This window comes from Vicugna pacos, unplaced genomic scaffold (genome assembly GCF_048564905.1).
Source record: "Vicugna pacos unplaced genomic scaffold, VicPac4 scaffold_19, whole genome shotgun sequence".
Lineage (NCBI taxonomy): Eukaryota > Metazoa > Chordata > Mammalia > Artiodactyla > Camelidae > Vicugna > Vicugna pacos.
This window is the reverse complement of record NW_027328740.1, coordinates 73,630,434-73,644,554: the sequence shown is the minus strand read 5'-3', so window position 1 is coordinate 73,644,554 and position 14,121 is coordinate 73,630,434. Positions and strand designations below refer to the sequence as shown.

Genomic DNA, 14,121 nt, shown 5'->3' with positions numbered 1-14,121 from the left:
TTATGATGATGAGGTTGGCTGTTAACAAATTAAGCTCGACCAAACAGGAGAAATCACCTTAAAGGAGAAACATTTTAAGTCCATGAGTATTTCCTTTTGGGTGGACTGTAGAATATTCTATAGAATTTTTTTTAATAAACCAAATTTTGTCCATTAATTGTAGATTTACAGGTTCATGGACAAGTCTCCAGAAAAATAATTAGAGGCCTCTAACCTCTGAAAATTAAGATGTAAATTTAAAAAAAAAAATCAGGGAAGAGATTATACCTCATTTGGGAGAGTATGTGCTTAGCATGCATGAGGCCCTCAATTCAGTCCCCAGTAACTCCATCTAAAAACTTTGTTTTTTAAGAAATAGAGAATTAAAGCAAAAGGATGGAGGAATACGGAAATTTTTAGAGACTCATCTCAGATTTAAGATAGGGAAGAAACCATCCAATTCTCAGAAGAAATCTTGAGGACTATGTAAACTGGATCTGAGATGTCTAGTCTTTTAACATTATTCATGAAATCATATTACCAAGTCTTAAAACTACCTGATAACCCACAGTGGTGATACTGATCATAACAGCTACCATCACGTATCGAGCTCCGGCTAGGACTGCTCTGTTCTGACATCTCTACCCCTAAGGCCTCACCAGGCGGAGAGCACTAAATTCGGTCATTTATGAGCATCTCGTGTAAGTCCTCCATTTGTGCTTCTCACTCTCCCCTCACCAGCTCCTCTGAGGGAAGCACTGTTATCATCTTCCCCACCCGCAGATAAGGCCACTGAGGCACAGACACTAAACCCGTTCCAGGCCACATTGGAATTAAAGGACGTCTGTATTTCTGCTGTTTTGCTTTTGACAAAGGAATCTGAGATATCAATTCAAAGCAGACTGTTAAATAATCAAGTCTGTCAGGTCTTCACCTCAAAGAGCAGATACTATAAATTCCTGATGTAGGATGAGGCTGCCGTCACAAACTGACTCAGCTTGAAATTAATATCCAAGATGAAGCAGCGGATACACGTAAATATTCACGATTGTCAAGTCTGCCCACGGGTCTGGGCCCTTCACTGCCTGAAAGGGGGTGAAATCCCCACCCGTGTCTGGGAGGGAAGCGCGGCTCTTCCCGGGCTCACCCAGGCTTCATAGGCTATTTACCCCCACAGACTAGCCTCAACGGTTAAAAGCTCTCAAGATTTTTACACCAGGCAAAACTGAAAGACATTTCTGTAGATGGAGCACTTTCTCAGGCTTAAATTTTTTTGCCTACACTCAGCCAGAGGGAGAAAAGAAACAGGACTCTACAAAGTCCTGACCCTCACCACTCACAGGAGTAGAATGACCACAGCAGAAGATGGCCCTTCACATTGCAGGATGTGAACAAAATAAAGATGCCCCAACAACAGGCACTCCCAGACACAGCGCTCAGCAGTCTTCTGCACAATCACAGTTGTGCAGCCCTCAACACCTTCTATTTCCAGAACACTTCATCAGCCCAAAAGAATCCCCCTATCACTAGCATTCACTCCGTAATCCCCCTCCACCCAGCCCCTTCCAACCATCACCTGCTCTCTGCCTCTGCATGTGCCTTTTCTGGGCTTTTCAGATCACTGAAATCAACAATATCTGGCCGTTTGTGTCTGCTTCCTTTCAATTAACATGCTGTTAGCAAGGCTTGTATATTTTGAAGTGGCATCAGCATCTCTTTATTTTTTATTTTTTTTGGAAACGTTAAAGATTATTAGAAGGTGGTAAGTACTATCAAAAAGAGTAGAGTGGAGCATAAGTGATTGTGTTTCAAAGGGAAAAGTGTGGGTTGAACAGTCAGGGTGGACTTCCCAAAACAGGTGGCATTTTTCATTTTCCTCTTTTTTTTTTTCTTTTTTATTCACTCTTACGTGTGAATAATGTTCCAATACATGGAGATACTACATTCTGTTCATCCATTCAGCAGCTATGTATGGACGAGGTCCAGAAGAATGAGTGTAAGGGGTGACTAGCATGGATGGCATTTAAGCAAAGGGCAAAATGTGTTTTCAAAAAAAAGCCAACAAACAGAGGCGCAAGGAAATTCAGTGCGTTTCTGAGCAAAGTGCTTGCTTGCTTCGGCAGGACTACCGTGCAGGGCTGGGGCGGATATTGGCAGGAATCACGGTGAGGGAGTCACCTGAGAAGACATCCCACTGCAAGCAGCTCAGCCAATCCTCCTCCCTCATCCTGTATTGTTAGAGCAATGTTTCTAGGTTACTCTTATTTCAATTAATAGCATTTAACTGCACGTCTGATCATCACCATCAGACCACATTACCTCCAAGTCACAGAAAATCATTCACTGACCGGAGCAGCACCAGGACATAATGGTGATGGATTAGGGAGTCCTGCAGCATTCCAGCCTGCAGGCACAAACCCCACATGTGCCCTGGTGATGTCCAGAAAATAAAATGCATGGAAATATCTCACTGCTGGAACACGACAGCTGCCCTCAAATTGCCCGAAAATCTTGCTGGCAAAGCACTACTCAACCTTCTCAGTACAAAAAAAAAAAAAAGCTAAGAAGGCAAATTTAGGCTCTTCCATTGAAAACCAGCAGCCACCACTGCCAGTATTTGAGCTGGAATGCTCCTGACTTTGAAAACCACTGCGCAGTTACTTTTCAAACGTGAAACTCATATATATATACCACGTAGATGATATTGCAGTAGGATTTTTCTTTTCAAAATTTCCAGTTGCAAAATTAGCACAAGAAAGTTTATGTTTAGGCTTTAAAAAAAATCAATTATCCTCCATTTTCTTAATTTTGAACTTATTATTATTTTATAAATGGAGCTATGGTGCGTATTTAAAACCTTTTGATTTCTGAAAACAAGACGTTTATGACCTCACTATTTCAGAGCAAACTTTAACGATTCTTTGAGAGGTGGGGCCTGGGGTGCTCACTAACAGCTCTTTAAATACTGACAAGGATGTGCTATTAAGTAATACAAAGGCTCTAAGTCCACATTAGCTCAGAAAGCAAAGAAACCACACCAAAGACTTCCTTAAATATTTTATATATTCCTATTCTTTTGAATATTAAAGCTCTTAAAACATATGATTTTTTTTGAAAAAGACAACAGCTGTAATAATTTTCCTCTCACCAAGAAAGCAATCTTTATCAGGAATAAAAACCCCTATGGAAATCGAAATGACAGGACGTTTCTAGCTAAGTGAACATCCAGATCTGAACACAAACCTAAATCCTATCAGATCTCACTCGAAGGAGCTCTACAAAGGCCTGGGCAACCCTGGAGATTAGCTCTTTTGTTCCAAATGTTGGCTGAGCTAAGATAATCACACTAGGCATGGAAAGAGAGAAGAGGAATGTCCCCCTGGCAGCCTCCATCAGTTTTCTTCCAGCCACAAGGTGCCTCTAGGGCAGCCCCGCTAACAAGTCCCCCATAAGAAAAGCCGGCATCCACACTGCCCCTGCCGTCCCCAAGTAGCCCCGAAGCCCATATCCCAGCCTGTGAATGGCCTTCAAATGATCCCCCAGTTGGTGGCACCCTCCACCTCTTCCCCGCTACACACACACACAAAGCCACGACAGCCTTCCCAAAGCACAAATTTGATTACATCAACCCCACTTCAAACAGTTCAGAGGCTCCCTGGTAGAGTTCTAGCCCCACCCCAGACCCTGCTCGCCCAGCCTCATCTCATTACATAGGTCCCCAGTGACCTCAGGAGCCCCCTGACCTGCTCCTACTTCCCACTTGCCTCCAGGTTCATTTTGACTGTTTCCCAAGGAAGCCTTCCCTCCCTCCAACCTCCACAATTTGTTCCTCTCTTCCTAGAACATTCTAGGCTAACTGACAACGCTAAGCTCTCAAGAAGCAAATACATTTTGCTTATTTATGTGGCTACACTCTCTCTCCCCTAGACTCACTGAAGTGCACGTGTTATGAATAAATGAATGACGGGTTGGATCTCAAAGGGACAGACATACCTGCTCTCACCCGTCCCGACCCTTTTGTCTGTAGTATATCAGAAGCAAAACCAGAAGTACCTTCCCTGAGGGTCACTTCTGTTGACACCCTTCACTGCCTACTGTGTCAGTTCTAGTAAAACTCAACTTCTTCCAAAGCCCTACACCCCGGACTCTCTCCAGTGTCCTCCCCAGCAGGGGCTCCCTCCACCCTGGACCACACAGGGCACTCTCCCCGGGTCCCCACGCCAAAAGCCTCCAGGCCTCTGCCCGGGCTGCACCTGCGACCTGAGCCACATTCTTGACTCCTTCTCTTGGCTGACTCTTACTCTGTCCTCACAACTGAATGTACAGCCCATTTCTTCCAGGAAGTTCTCTCTGATAATGTCCTTTAAGTCTTGTCTGGGCTCTATCTATAGCAGCAGTACATGGTGACCAACTGGGTGTTTGCCCGCTCCTTTGAGACCACGAACACTTGGGAACCACGTGGGAAGGAGTGAGAGATTACAAGACAGGTGGGGGAATCAAAAAGCAGAAATCACAGCCCAAGTCCCAAATTCAAGGATACTTTCTCAGAAAAAAGTATAAAATATTTCACACGTGTGCCATTTGGCTACTATTTTTGTGGCTTGTGGACAGCAAGAACTTGGTGTTCTAGCCCAAAACCCAGGTTACATGCAAAGAAATGTATATATTCTTATCCAAAGGAAACCAGAGCTGCTCAACAACAGTTTTCATTTAGAACTGAAAGGAAATTTGATAAAGGCAATCTCTCTCTCTCTCTTCTTTCTTTTCTGGAATCATATAATTTTAGAAGTATTTGCGTGACTAACAGACGGCTACAGCCCGTGATTCTGCACTGAAGTGTTTGAGGCTGAGGAAGCCTAGATTACATTCACTCTGTAAATGCAATCACACCAACACACTGATAGGTGCCGTGAGTGGTGGAGCTGATGTTCCAAAGCAGGCAACATTATTCTGTAAGAGAACTCTAAATAGAAAGTAAGAAATGCAATGTCCTGTACTCAATTTCATTTGCTATATGGGCCATTAACTGATAGTATATCTTGACTAATGAAACCCAAAAATAAATTGTCAACTTCGATTTTCTTCATCTGACCGTTTTATGCTAACATCGGATATTAAACTCTCACTCCATATGGAAAGCTCAGGCCTACGCTGCAGCACAGTTACATCCCGTGGAAGAAAGCCGACCAAGGGAGAACTGGAGAGTTTCCCTTCAGAAGCTGCAAAGTCTGGTTTTGCACCTGTACACCATTTGCAACCACGTCATCATCAAAGGAGTTAGACGTTACCTCTCTGGGACGAAAATCACTGCGTGCTTCAGAACCATCAAAGAATGCTGAGCTTTGTGAAACAGTCCAGAGGCGCTTAAATCATACTTTTTCTGAAAGGCTCCAAAACTGACCCACTTCACCATTCCAGGTATAACAGGGAAGTACTGGAAACAGTAGAGAGAACATGCCCTTGAATTCTGACAAGGCCCTGCTTGAATCCTGCTACAGCATTTACTAGTCACTAAATGGACCAATTCTTTAACCCCTCTGAGAAGGCTTCCCAATCCCCAAAAGGGGGCTGCCACCGCCCACCTGGGAGGCATGGATGTGAATGCAACACGCAAGTAGGGCGGCCGACTGGTACCTGACACGGGGCCTGGCTAGTTTCCCTCCGCTGCCCTTCTCCCCCTTTAAACTTGCACTGTTCCCCCGGTAACGATCAAGCCCCCGGAACAGACTGCCCGTATCTTCTGTGTATCCCTGGATACATGCCTTACCCTTAGGAGGCCAGAAAAACAACTGCCTCCTCCCAAGTCACTAACAATGTTCTTAAGAGTCTGGGTATTTTTAACTCTATTTTTCAGGGAGACTATTCCAGAATTTTGCAAGCACCATTCTCCAGGTTGGCTCCCCTCCCAGTGCCCATCCCTTCTCACCTCAGATCCTCTGTCTGACTGCCTTCTGTTCATGGGAAAGCGAGTCCGGTAAGGTGGGGCTCCCTAGGCCTCCCTCCCTCCCTCACAGGTGATTGTGACTAACTTCTCCCCACTCCTCACTGCAACTCTAGCTTCTGAGGAGTCTACCCTCCCGTACCCTGCAGCCTCTGCACCTTCCCAAGACGCACACGTGGCCACGACCCTCCCTTCAGATTTCTTCCTGGCTGGCCCTGCCCAGCCCCTGGCCCCTTAAGGATAACTGGCATTGCTTTGAAAATGGCAAACGCCACTGACTGACACACCAGAGCTGTATGGTCTGGGCTTTCCTCCAACCAAGACACAGCCCTGCCCCCCTCAGTCTCAGTCTGCAGCTCTCGAGATGATCTAATTCACATGCAAGGCTGTGAACACCAGCTAAGAATGACGACTCCCAACGTGTATCTCTAGTCCGGCTCCTTCACCTGAGCCCCAGGCTCATCGACCCGAGTGCCTCTTTGAAGTCCTAATTTGGATGACAAATGGCATCTTAAAAATGCCTCATGTCCACCATTTACTCTGGAATTCCATTCCTGTCAGGTATCTCCCAGACTCCCCATTTTAGTAACAGCCCCAGCACCCACCGAGGTGTCTGAGGTCACATTCAATTTCCACTGTTCCCTCCCCCAGGCCCTGCCCTGGAATCAGTCCTGTTATCTCCATCAATAAGCCCATCTCAAGTGTAGTTCTGTAGGGACCATGGCCGGAAACACACAAGCTCACAGCATGGTGCACTAACAGTCCTCCGTAGGGTGCTCCCTGGATGGGGAGGCATCTCCTGCCGCTGGTCACCTCAGAAGGCAGTGGATTCTCACACAGGAGGCCCAGGAGAAGGGACTCAAGGTTCTCCCATGGTCTGAGCTTTGAAGGGCCCGAGGTCTGGGGGAGCTCCTAATTAGCAGACACACTTGCCAATGAGCAGATGAGGATGGGGGAACCCACGCAAGGCTGTTATCACTTCAACTCATGGGCTCTCAGGAGCCATGGGAAAGGCCTGTGTCCAGTGTACAGCCCAGCCATCACAGATCCCAGCCTGCATTTGCCAACCCGGACAGCCTAGACTCCATCTACTTGCGACACTTACTTCTGTTCTGTTCCCCACCCAGAATGTGATGGACTCATTCAGATATTCTGGCCTGTCTCAAGCGAGACAAATTCAGTGAAAAATGAAGTGTCCACATTTGGACCAGAGCATGAAAGGAGAAACAAGGCCTCATGGTCAGCATGATGGTGGTGGCCAAACAATTCCACCAGGTGAGATGAACCAGGGTAGGGTTGAGAATCCAAGGTCCTGGGTTGGACAAATCATCTTCCTTCATTGTTGACTGGGGTGTTGGGGACTGACTACCACAAACTAACGACACGTTAGGGGGCCCACGTGGTGGGCGTCAGCTGCAACAGAAACGGATTCAGCTCTTTACTGCCAACATGGGTTAAAAGTAAAGGCCGAGGCAGGAAGGTCTGCACGGCTGCTGAGGCAAACCACAGACCCAGCTCTGAATGCCCACTGGCTGGAGCAGAGAGGAAGCTACGGCCCTTTTAGCAGTCCCTTTGCCCAACAGATCCAGGTAAGCCAGCTACTTAGGAGAAGGCCATGTTGTCCTGATACTCAGAAAAACCAGCCTCGTAAAGGGAAAAAATAGTGGCATGGATTTTAGACCCAATTCTGCCCATTTATGAAGGCAAAGTAAAGTAAATGGCACGGGGAAGTTGAATGCAAAAAAAAAAAATTAAAGAACCAAACGGTGACCTCTTCCTCCAACAGCGTCCCCTGCAGCTGTCACCTCCGTGGCGGCCACATCCTCACCAGTGACCGCCGGCCAGGAAGCGACGTCACGCACGTCACACAGCGACAGCCAGGAACCGCGTGCTGAGCACGTTTGTGTAAAAGCAGGAATCGAGCAAAATGCTGCAGAGTTTGACCTTACAAGTTTAAATACTCCATGAAAAGAATCCCTGAGCAGCCGACTAAATCAATTCACATCTTACTTCTTCAAAACAATGAAACAAATTTAATAAGGGCGCATTTGTCATCAAATAAAAGGAGGACCAAACATGTTCCTCAAAAGCAAGGATTTCAACAGGTATCAAACACCAGTGGGTGATGAGCTAACAAAGCAAATATTCCAAAAAATTAGAAAATAAAAAATGACTAAGATAATAGATGGATCAAAACAGCTGTTAAGTTGTTGCTTTTTAAAGCGATGGAGACTGTACGGAGGGCAATCTGGCTATTTCCAATGCAGGGTGTGCACAGCCCACATTTTCAGAAGCAACAACATGCTCACTGGGCAGTACAAGTGAAAAAGGAGTAAAGAAAAAGGAAAAGAGGAACAAGAGAAAATTAGAATCACACAAGAACAAAAATAATTTTGACTGCATGTACAAGAATTTATGTGAGTGTGTGAGGCCAGGGACGCGGGGATGGTGAGGCCCAACCTCACCTCCTGCTCAAGGGAAAGCAGGGGCCTGAGGGGAGCGGCGCTGCCGGGGGACCACAACGTGTTCAGCTCCCCTAACCAAAATTCGACCTACAAGCGACTAGGCAGCTTTTGAGCTACAAATTATTGTCGCATTTCAGTCTGAACCGTTTTACTCACTTCCACCAAGAGTAGCAGGAGAGAATGAGGCTCTGCTCCTGCACCAAAGCATTGTTTAAAAAATTAATGACTGTGGAATAGTAAAAGAAACAATGGAGTAAAAGTGACTGGAGGAGAATGTGCTTGACCCGAGCTCACTGGCCGCGTTATCTCAATGACGTTCAGATGCTGGCTGAGCCCTTATGGTACCAGAATAGACAGACCCACAAGGAGGCAGGTTTAATGCGCTGAACCACTGTGGGCTAAGTACACATCCGGCTACTCCGCCAAGTCCCAAGGGCAGACTTCAAAAGGCAAAAACAAGCTGGCATCCTCTGGTGGGTCTGCAGACTCAGAGACAAGCATTTGTTGAGCAAAAATGTCACCAGTGCCTCCTATGACAAAAGAAGTGGCACTGGCGTGGGGGCTGGGGCAGGGCTCCAGGCTTCCACTGCTCACTCACCAGTCTGTCCAGGGGGAGAAGGTGGTCCCTGCTTAGGTTTCGCTGATGCACCTACTTGACTAATGTCTGGGGCCTCAGCAGGAGTTGACAGATGAGGTGAACGGAGCGAGACTCTGTGTAGCACGGTGCTGGGAGCTATGCCCTCAGCAGTGCCCAGGCTCCTAAACATGCCAGCTCATCTCCAAGAAGCAGATGGGGAGTGCGGGCATGTAGATCACAGGGCCCTGTGAGGACAAGTACAGATCATGGCCACGACATGCCTCTCCTCTTCCTTAAGCCATAGAGGTATTTCTGGGGAGGAACAGAAAATTCATCCAGAGCCTGCTAGGTGGGCTCTCGCAGGTGGGACTAGTGTCCCCTGTGCTTCTCACTCACAGGGCTGCTCTCGACATTCTTTTTATTAATTCCCTAGCATCTTCTCCTCCAACTTACCAACAACCAGAAAGTAGGATCTGATCTTAGGTAAGTTCAAGAATCACAGAGCACCACCTCCAAAGCGGGCCCGGTAGCACATGCCAGGTCTTCTGACCGCCACCTGTGGGACCACCATGAGCCCTCTCCAGACTCAAGGACCGAGGCCGTAGGCCGGGGGGACACAGCTTCCCTCACTCACCCCAGCAAAGGGGGACCACGTCTCGGCAAAGGCATCTCACCCTCTTCAGCCCGAGGGAAAACATGATAGATATACGGGGAAACAGAGCAGAAGGTGGGGGGTAGGCAGCCCAGAAGAGCTCATCTGTACTTCCGAGGCAAAGTGGGGCCATTGACTTAATCACAGGGACAAAGTGGGAATGAACATTTCCCTGCTCTGTCCCATACACCGTGATACGCCTTTCCCTGCATAAGGAGTTCATTAGGAAGTCCCTGGCGGTGTTTCTGATGTCCTAACTTGGCATGGTGGCTGTTGGGCAGGAAGAGACGGCCTGAGCTGAAAAGGTGCTGGGCCTGGGAGGCAGGTGACAGCGGCTCCAGCCGCAGCTCAACCAGCGCCTCGTTCTGCCTCTCGGGGCTCAGCATCTCATCTATAAGCAAAGGGATGAGCATGTACCAGGACAGGCTGCGCAACAGAAATGAAATGAGAGCCATGTAAAGAAAGTTTCCCAGTTGCCACGTTTAAAATTTGAAACAAAGAAACAAACCAACAAACAAAAAACAAATACTAGAATGTGATTTTAAGAACAGATCTTACTTAATCTACTGTATGTAAAATACTATTATTTTGACATGTAATCAATATAGGAAGTAGAGAGATAGTTTATGTACTTTTACTAGACAAGCCTCAGCGTCTGATGTGCATTTGACCTACAGTACATCTCAGCTGAGTCCAGCCTCCTCCCCAGTGCTCCTAGCATGTGGCTTTGGCTACTTTATTGGACAGCAACTCCAGGGGTCCCACCATGTTCCTGGCTGTAAAGCGGGAGTAAGTGTCCACACTAACCCTAAAAGGATCTCTCTGAAATAAAGGCGGATTCACTTTGAAATGTCTGGAAACCGGCGGGCTGCACCTCCCTCCCCCCTTGGCTACAAGATTGACTTCTTCCTTGCTGATCCCTTTCTGGATGTAGGGAAGCAATCCAGCACACAGCCAAGGTGGACTGGCTTCCAGGTAAACTTACCTGCTGTCTGTGTCCAGTCCCATGAAGTCCTCCTTCTCAAACGGGATGCAGGGGAGGGGGATCTTGTCCCCAGAATTCTTGGGGCCACCATCCAGCCACTTGGACTTGAGCAAGATGAAGAGTGACTCAGTGAAGTCCTCGATCCTCTTCTCCACCACCCTGCAGTACTCTTAGATTGAAGGCAACGTCGGTGCGTGTCTGCTCGGCTACCTCCCCATGCTGCACAAAGACAAAAAGCTGAGAGTCATTAAGCGATGCACCATACAGCTCCTCTGCATGTGGAGCTTCTCGAAGGCCTTGGCAGAGAGACATTCGGTAATGGTGACAAGGCCCACGACCTTGGGGTGTTTCTGGAAGACGCTCCACCGATTCTCGGGCACATAGCGGTGCCTGTAGTGGATACAGAGTGTCCACTGGGAGCCACAAGGGCTGATATGGCTAACCGAGGTGAGTAGCTGATAGATGCAAAAGAAATTCTCCTCTGAGATGATCTCTATGGATTGGACCACAACGGGACGAGTCTGGTGGTCCTCAGCACACTGCACGTAGTCAGGGATGCTCATGTTGCAGGCCCTGCCGAGAGGGGAGAGGAGATCGAGGTACATTCTCTGCTGTGTGCTACGGGCCCATCTGGGTTGCGGTGACCTGGTGTGTACCAGCCAGAAGACAAGGGAAGCCAAAGCAAATCCAAGGGTACAGTTTGTCCTCAGAGTCTGCATATGGCTACTGTAGCTCGGATCACATTACCCAGCTTTTGGTCTAGGCTTCCTGCCTCTGCAGAGAAAGGTCATTTCTTATTTTCTATTTCCAAGCACCTAGCAAGGCCCTGATGCAAAGTCACTGCTCAAAAATGCTGAATAAAGAAATGAACAAAGGAAATGCTTCCCCAACCCCCTTCAGCAGAATATAAAGAGAAGGACCACAGTAGGATCAAAAGATCTGGATTCCTATTCAATTTATTTGAACTCCTAAGCTTCATAATAATGGATAAGAAAACTTGCCTTGGGGTAGAGGGTACTGTTCATTGGTGGAGCACATGCTTAGCATGTACGAGGTCCTGGGTTCAAACCCCAGTACCTCATTTTAAAAAATCAAACAAATAAATACACCTAATTTCCCTCCTGAAAAAGTATTTTTTAATTCAAAAGTCAAAAAACACCTTGCAATTGACACAACATTGTAAACTTGACTATACTTCAATTAAAAAAAAAGCCTTGCCTTACAAGAATATATCTGGATTACGGATGTTTGAAAATGTAAAATGCATAGGGTACCACCTGCATAAAAGGAGGTGACTGTACACATGTTCTATCCCTCCTTTATGAGTTATACTTCCTTTGGGGAGGTTATAACCTCTCAGAGCTAATTTTCTCAGATTAAAAAATATAAACATTACCTGATTCTCAGTACTGCTGAAGAATCAGATAACTCTATGAAAGCATCTGACCCACAGAGTTTACTCAATAAATGTTTGTTGAATGAATGAATAAACAAGCAAAGTGAATGCTGCTCCCTGCCACAAACCATCATAATGGTACTGCCTGGAAATCCCAAGCCCATGTTCACCCGACTCTGCATTAACAATGTGGGTGACCTGGACAGGCCTGCGTGCTTCTCGAAGCCCCAGTTTAATCGTGAATAGAAATAAGGGCAATAACACAAACCTCAAATTGTTAGTGAGTCAGTAATGAATTGTACCCCAACACTGCATGATGGAACCATTAAGAAAACTGGGCAAAGGGCCCATAGGCCCTCTCCATATAATCTCTTACTGCCACATGGGAATCTACATTACATCTCAAAATTAAAAGTCTAATATTTTAAAGAGGTTATCGAGGTTAGGTGAGCTCACTGTCTCAAATAAGGAACACACAGTACAAATAGGACAATGCCCAGCCCATGAGATACACTCAGTTAACATTCCCACTGAGCCCACTAGTCCCTCCAACTTCAGAGCAAGAGGATGGGTCCTCGTGGCAACAGGCCACAGCACCTGAAGCTAACAAAGCTAATGGTGTCCACTTAAAAGAGCCCCTGTCACCACCCTTGTTCTAATTTTCTATTTGTAATTTTTTTCTTTTCATTAAATTGGAACTCCAAATTGCATAGAATTCTTACCAGATATCATGATGGCAGCCCTTCAAAACCTGACCACAGAGATCATGATGGCAGCCCTTCTTGGTGAAACAATAAAATGAAAAGCCATTTCCACAAGACCTCTGTGTAAATCTACTAGGGAACTTCATCCTGGACTGAGGAAGAGGACTGGGGAGTAGGGGGTAAACTGGGACACGGAGAAATATGGGCCACCTGTCCCACAATGGACTTTAGACTCACCCTCACCCTCCAGGAACTTCTAAATACACACAGACAGAGTGCTATGGACAAGAATTTTTTTTAAACAAATCCCTGAATCCCTAGCAGATCTTGTTTCTACCGAGACACAAATGTCTTATTTGTATAATGTTTCACAGAAGCCTTAAAATATTATCACCCCAACTTGACACATCAAGAAACTGAGGTAGAGAAGTTTATCACATTCTACAAGATTAGAGAGAGGCCACGTCAGACACCGTATTTAAATCCAAGTCCCTGCTCCGTTGCTCACACTAGAAAGTGTCACATACTGCCTCTTTCCTGCCCTCTCCCTGCAATAAATCTCTGAAGAGTCTTTTCTGTGTCACCTGCAATCAAAATCACATCAATTTTTCACAAAGAGCTTTGTCACTCCTTGGAGGACATACCAAAATCTAAAGGGTTGGGTTGAGAGGAGATATTTGCATTTTCTGTTTCTCAAAGGAAACATGGCTTTAAAAGAAACTGAAAAGTATTTATCTAGTCTAAGCGCTCATTGTGCACAGAAAGAAACGGAGGCTCAGAGGAGAAGAGGAAAGGGCGTTATTAACAAATATTGCCTCAGTGCAGCACTAAGCCAGCCCTGGGCACTTCTGGGGGAGGATCTGGAAGGCCCAGGAAAATGAGTGTTAGAAAATAGAAAGAGAAGAAGAATATAAGGTCCCGTCTCTACACCACCATACCATGAATTTCCACCAAATTACCCAGTATGGGTGCAGCCAATAGTAAGGTTGTCTAAACAGGTTATTGAAACCTGGAATTCTCAACCATAGTGGAAATTCCAGCATTTACTGTGCTTTTTTCCCAGTTCAATCATCAATTCAGTGGGCATTCTGTACCAGGGACTACACGAGACCTGGAGTTCTCCCAAATAAAGATCTCTATTACCACGTGTGCAAACCACATAAAGGCAACCAGAAGAAAAGCGCCCACAGATAAGATGGAATTACTGAAACTGAAAGCAGCCAAAGAGCATATATTACTAGGAAAAATGGTGCTCCTATAAATGGACTCATGGACATAGAAAGCAAACTGTATTTAGCAGGCAGGAAAGGAGGGATTAACAGATACAAATTAGTAAATATAAAATAAATGACAAGGACCTGCTATATAACACAGGGAACTATATTCAATTTCTTGTAATGAGTTATACTAAAAACAATCTAA

General features: G+C 46.1%; 1 protein-coding gene across 1 annotated transcript in view; it reads right to left on the bottom strand.

Moving 5' to 3' along the window:
• The window catches only part of LOC140693517 (uncharacterized), an 81,572-nt gene that overhangs the window by 65,523 nt on the left and 1,928 nt on the right, over positions 1-14,121 (bottom strand). The window contains exons 3-4 of the mRNA XM_072957337.1: positions 10,600-10,818; positions 8,984-9,207 (exon numbers count right to left, since the gene is read on the bottom strand). The gene's annotated coding sequence lies outside the window, so the exon portion shown is untranslated. The remainder of the gene's footprint in view (positions 1-8,983; positions 9,208-10,599; positions 10,819-14,121) is intronic.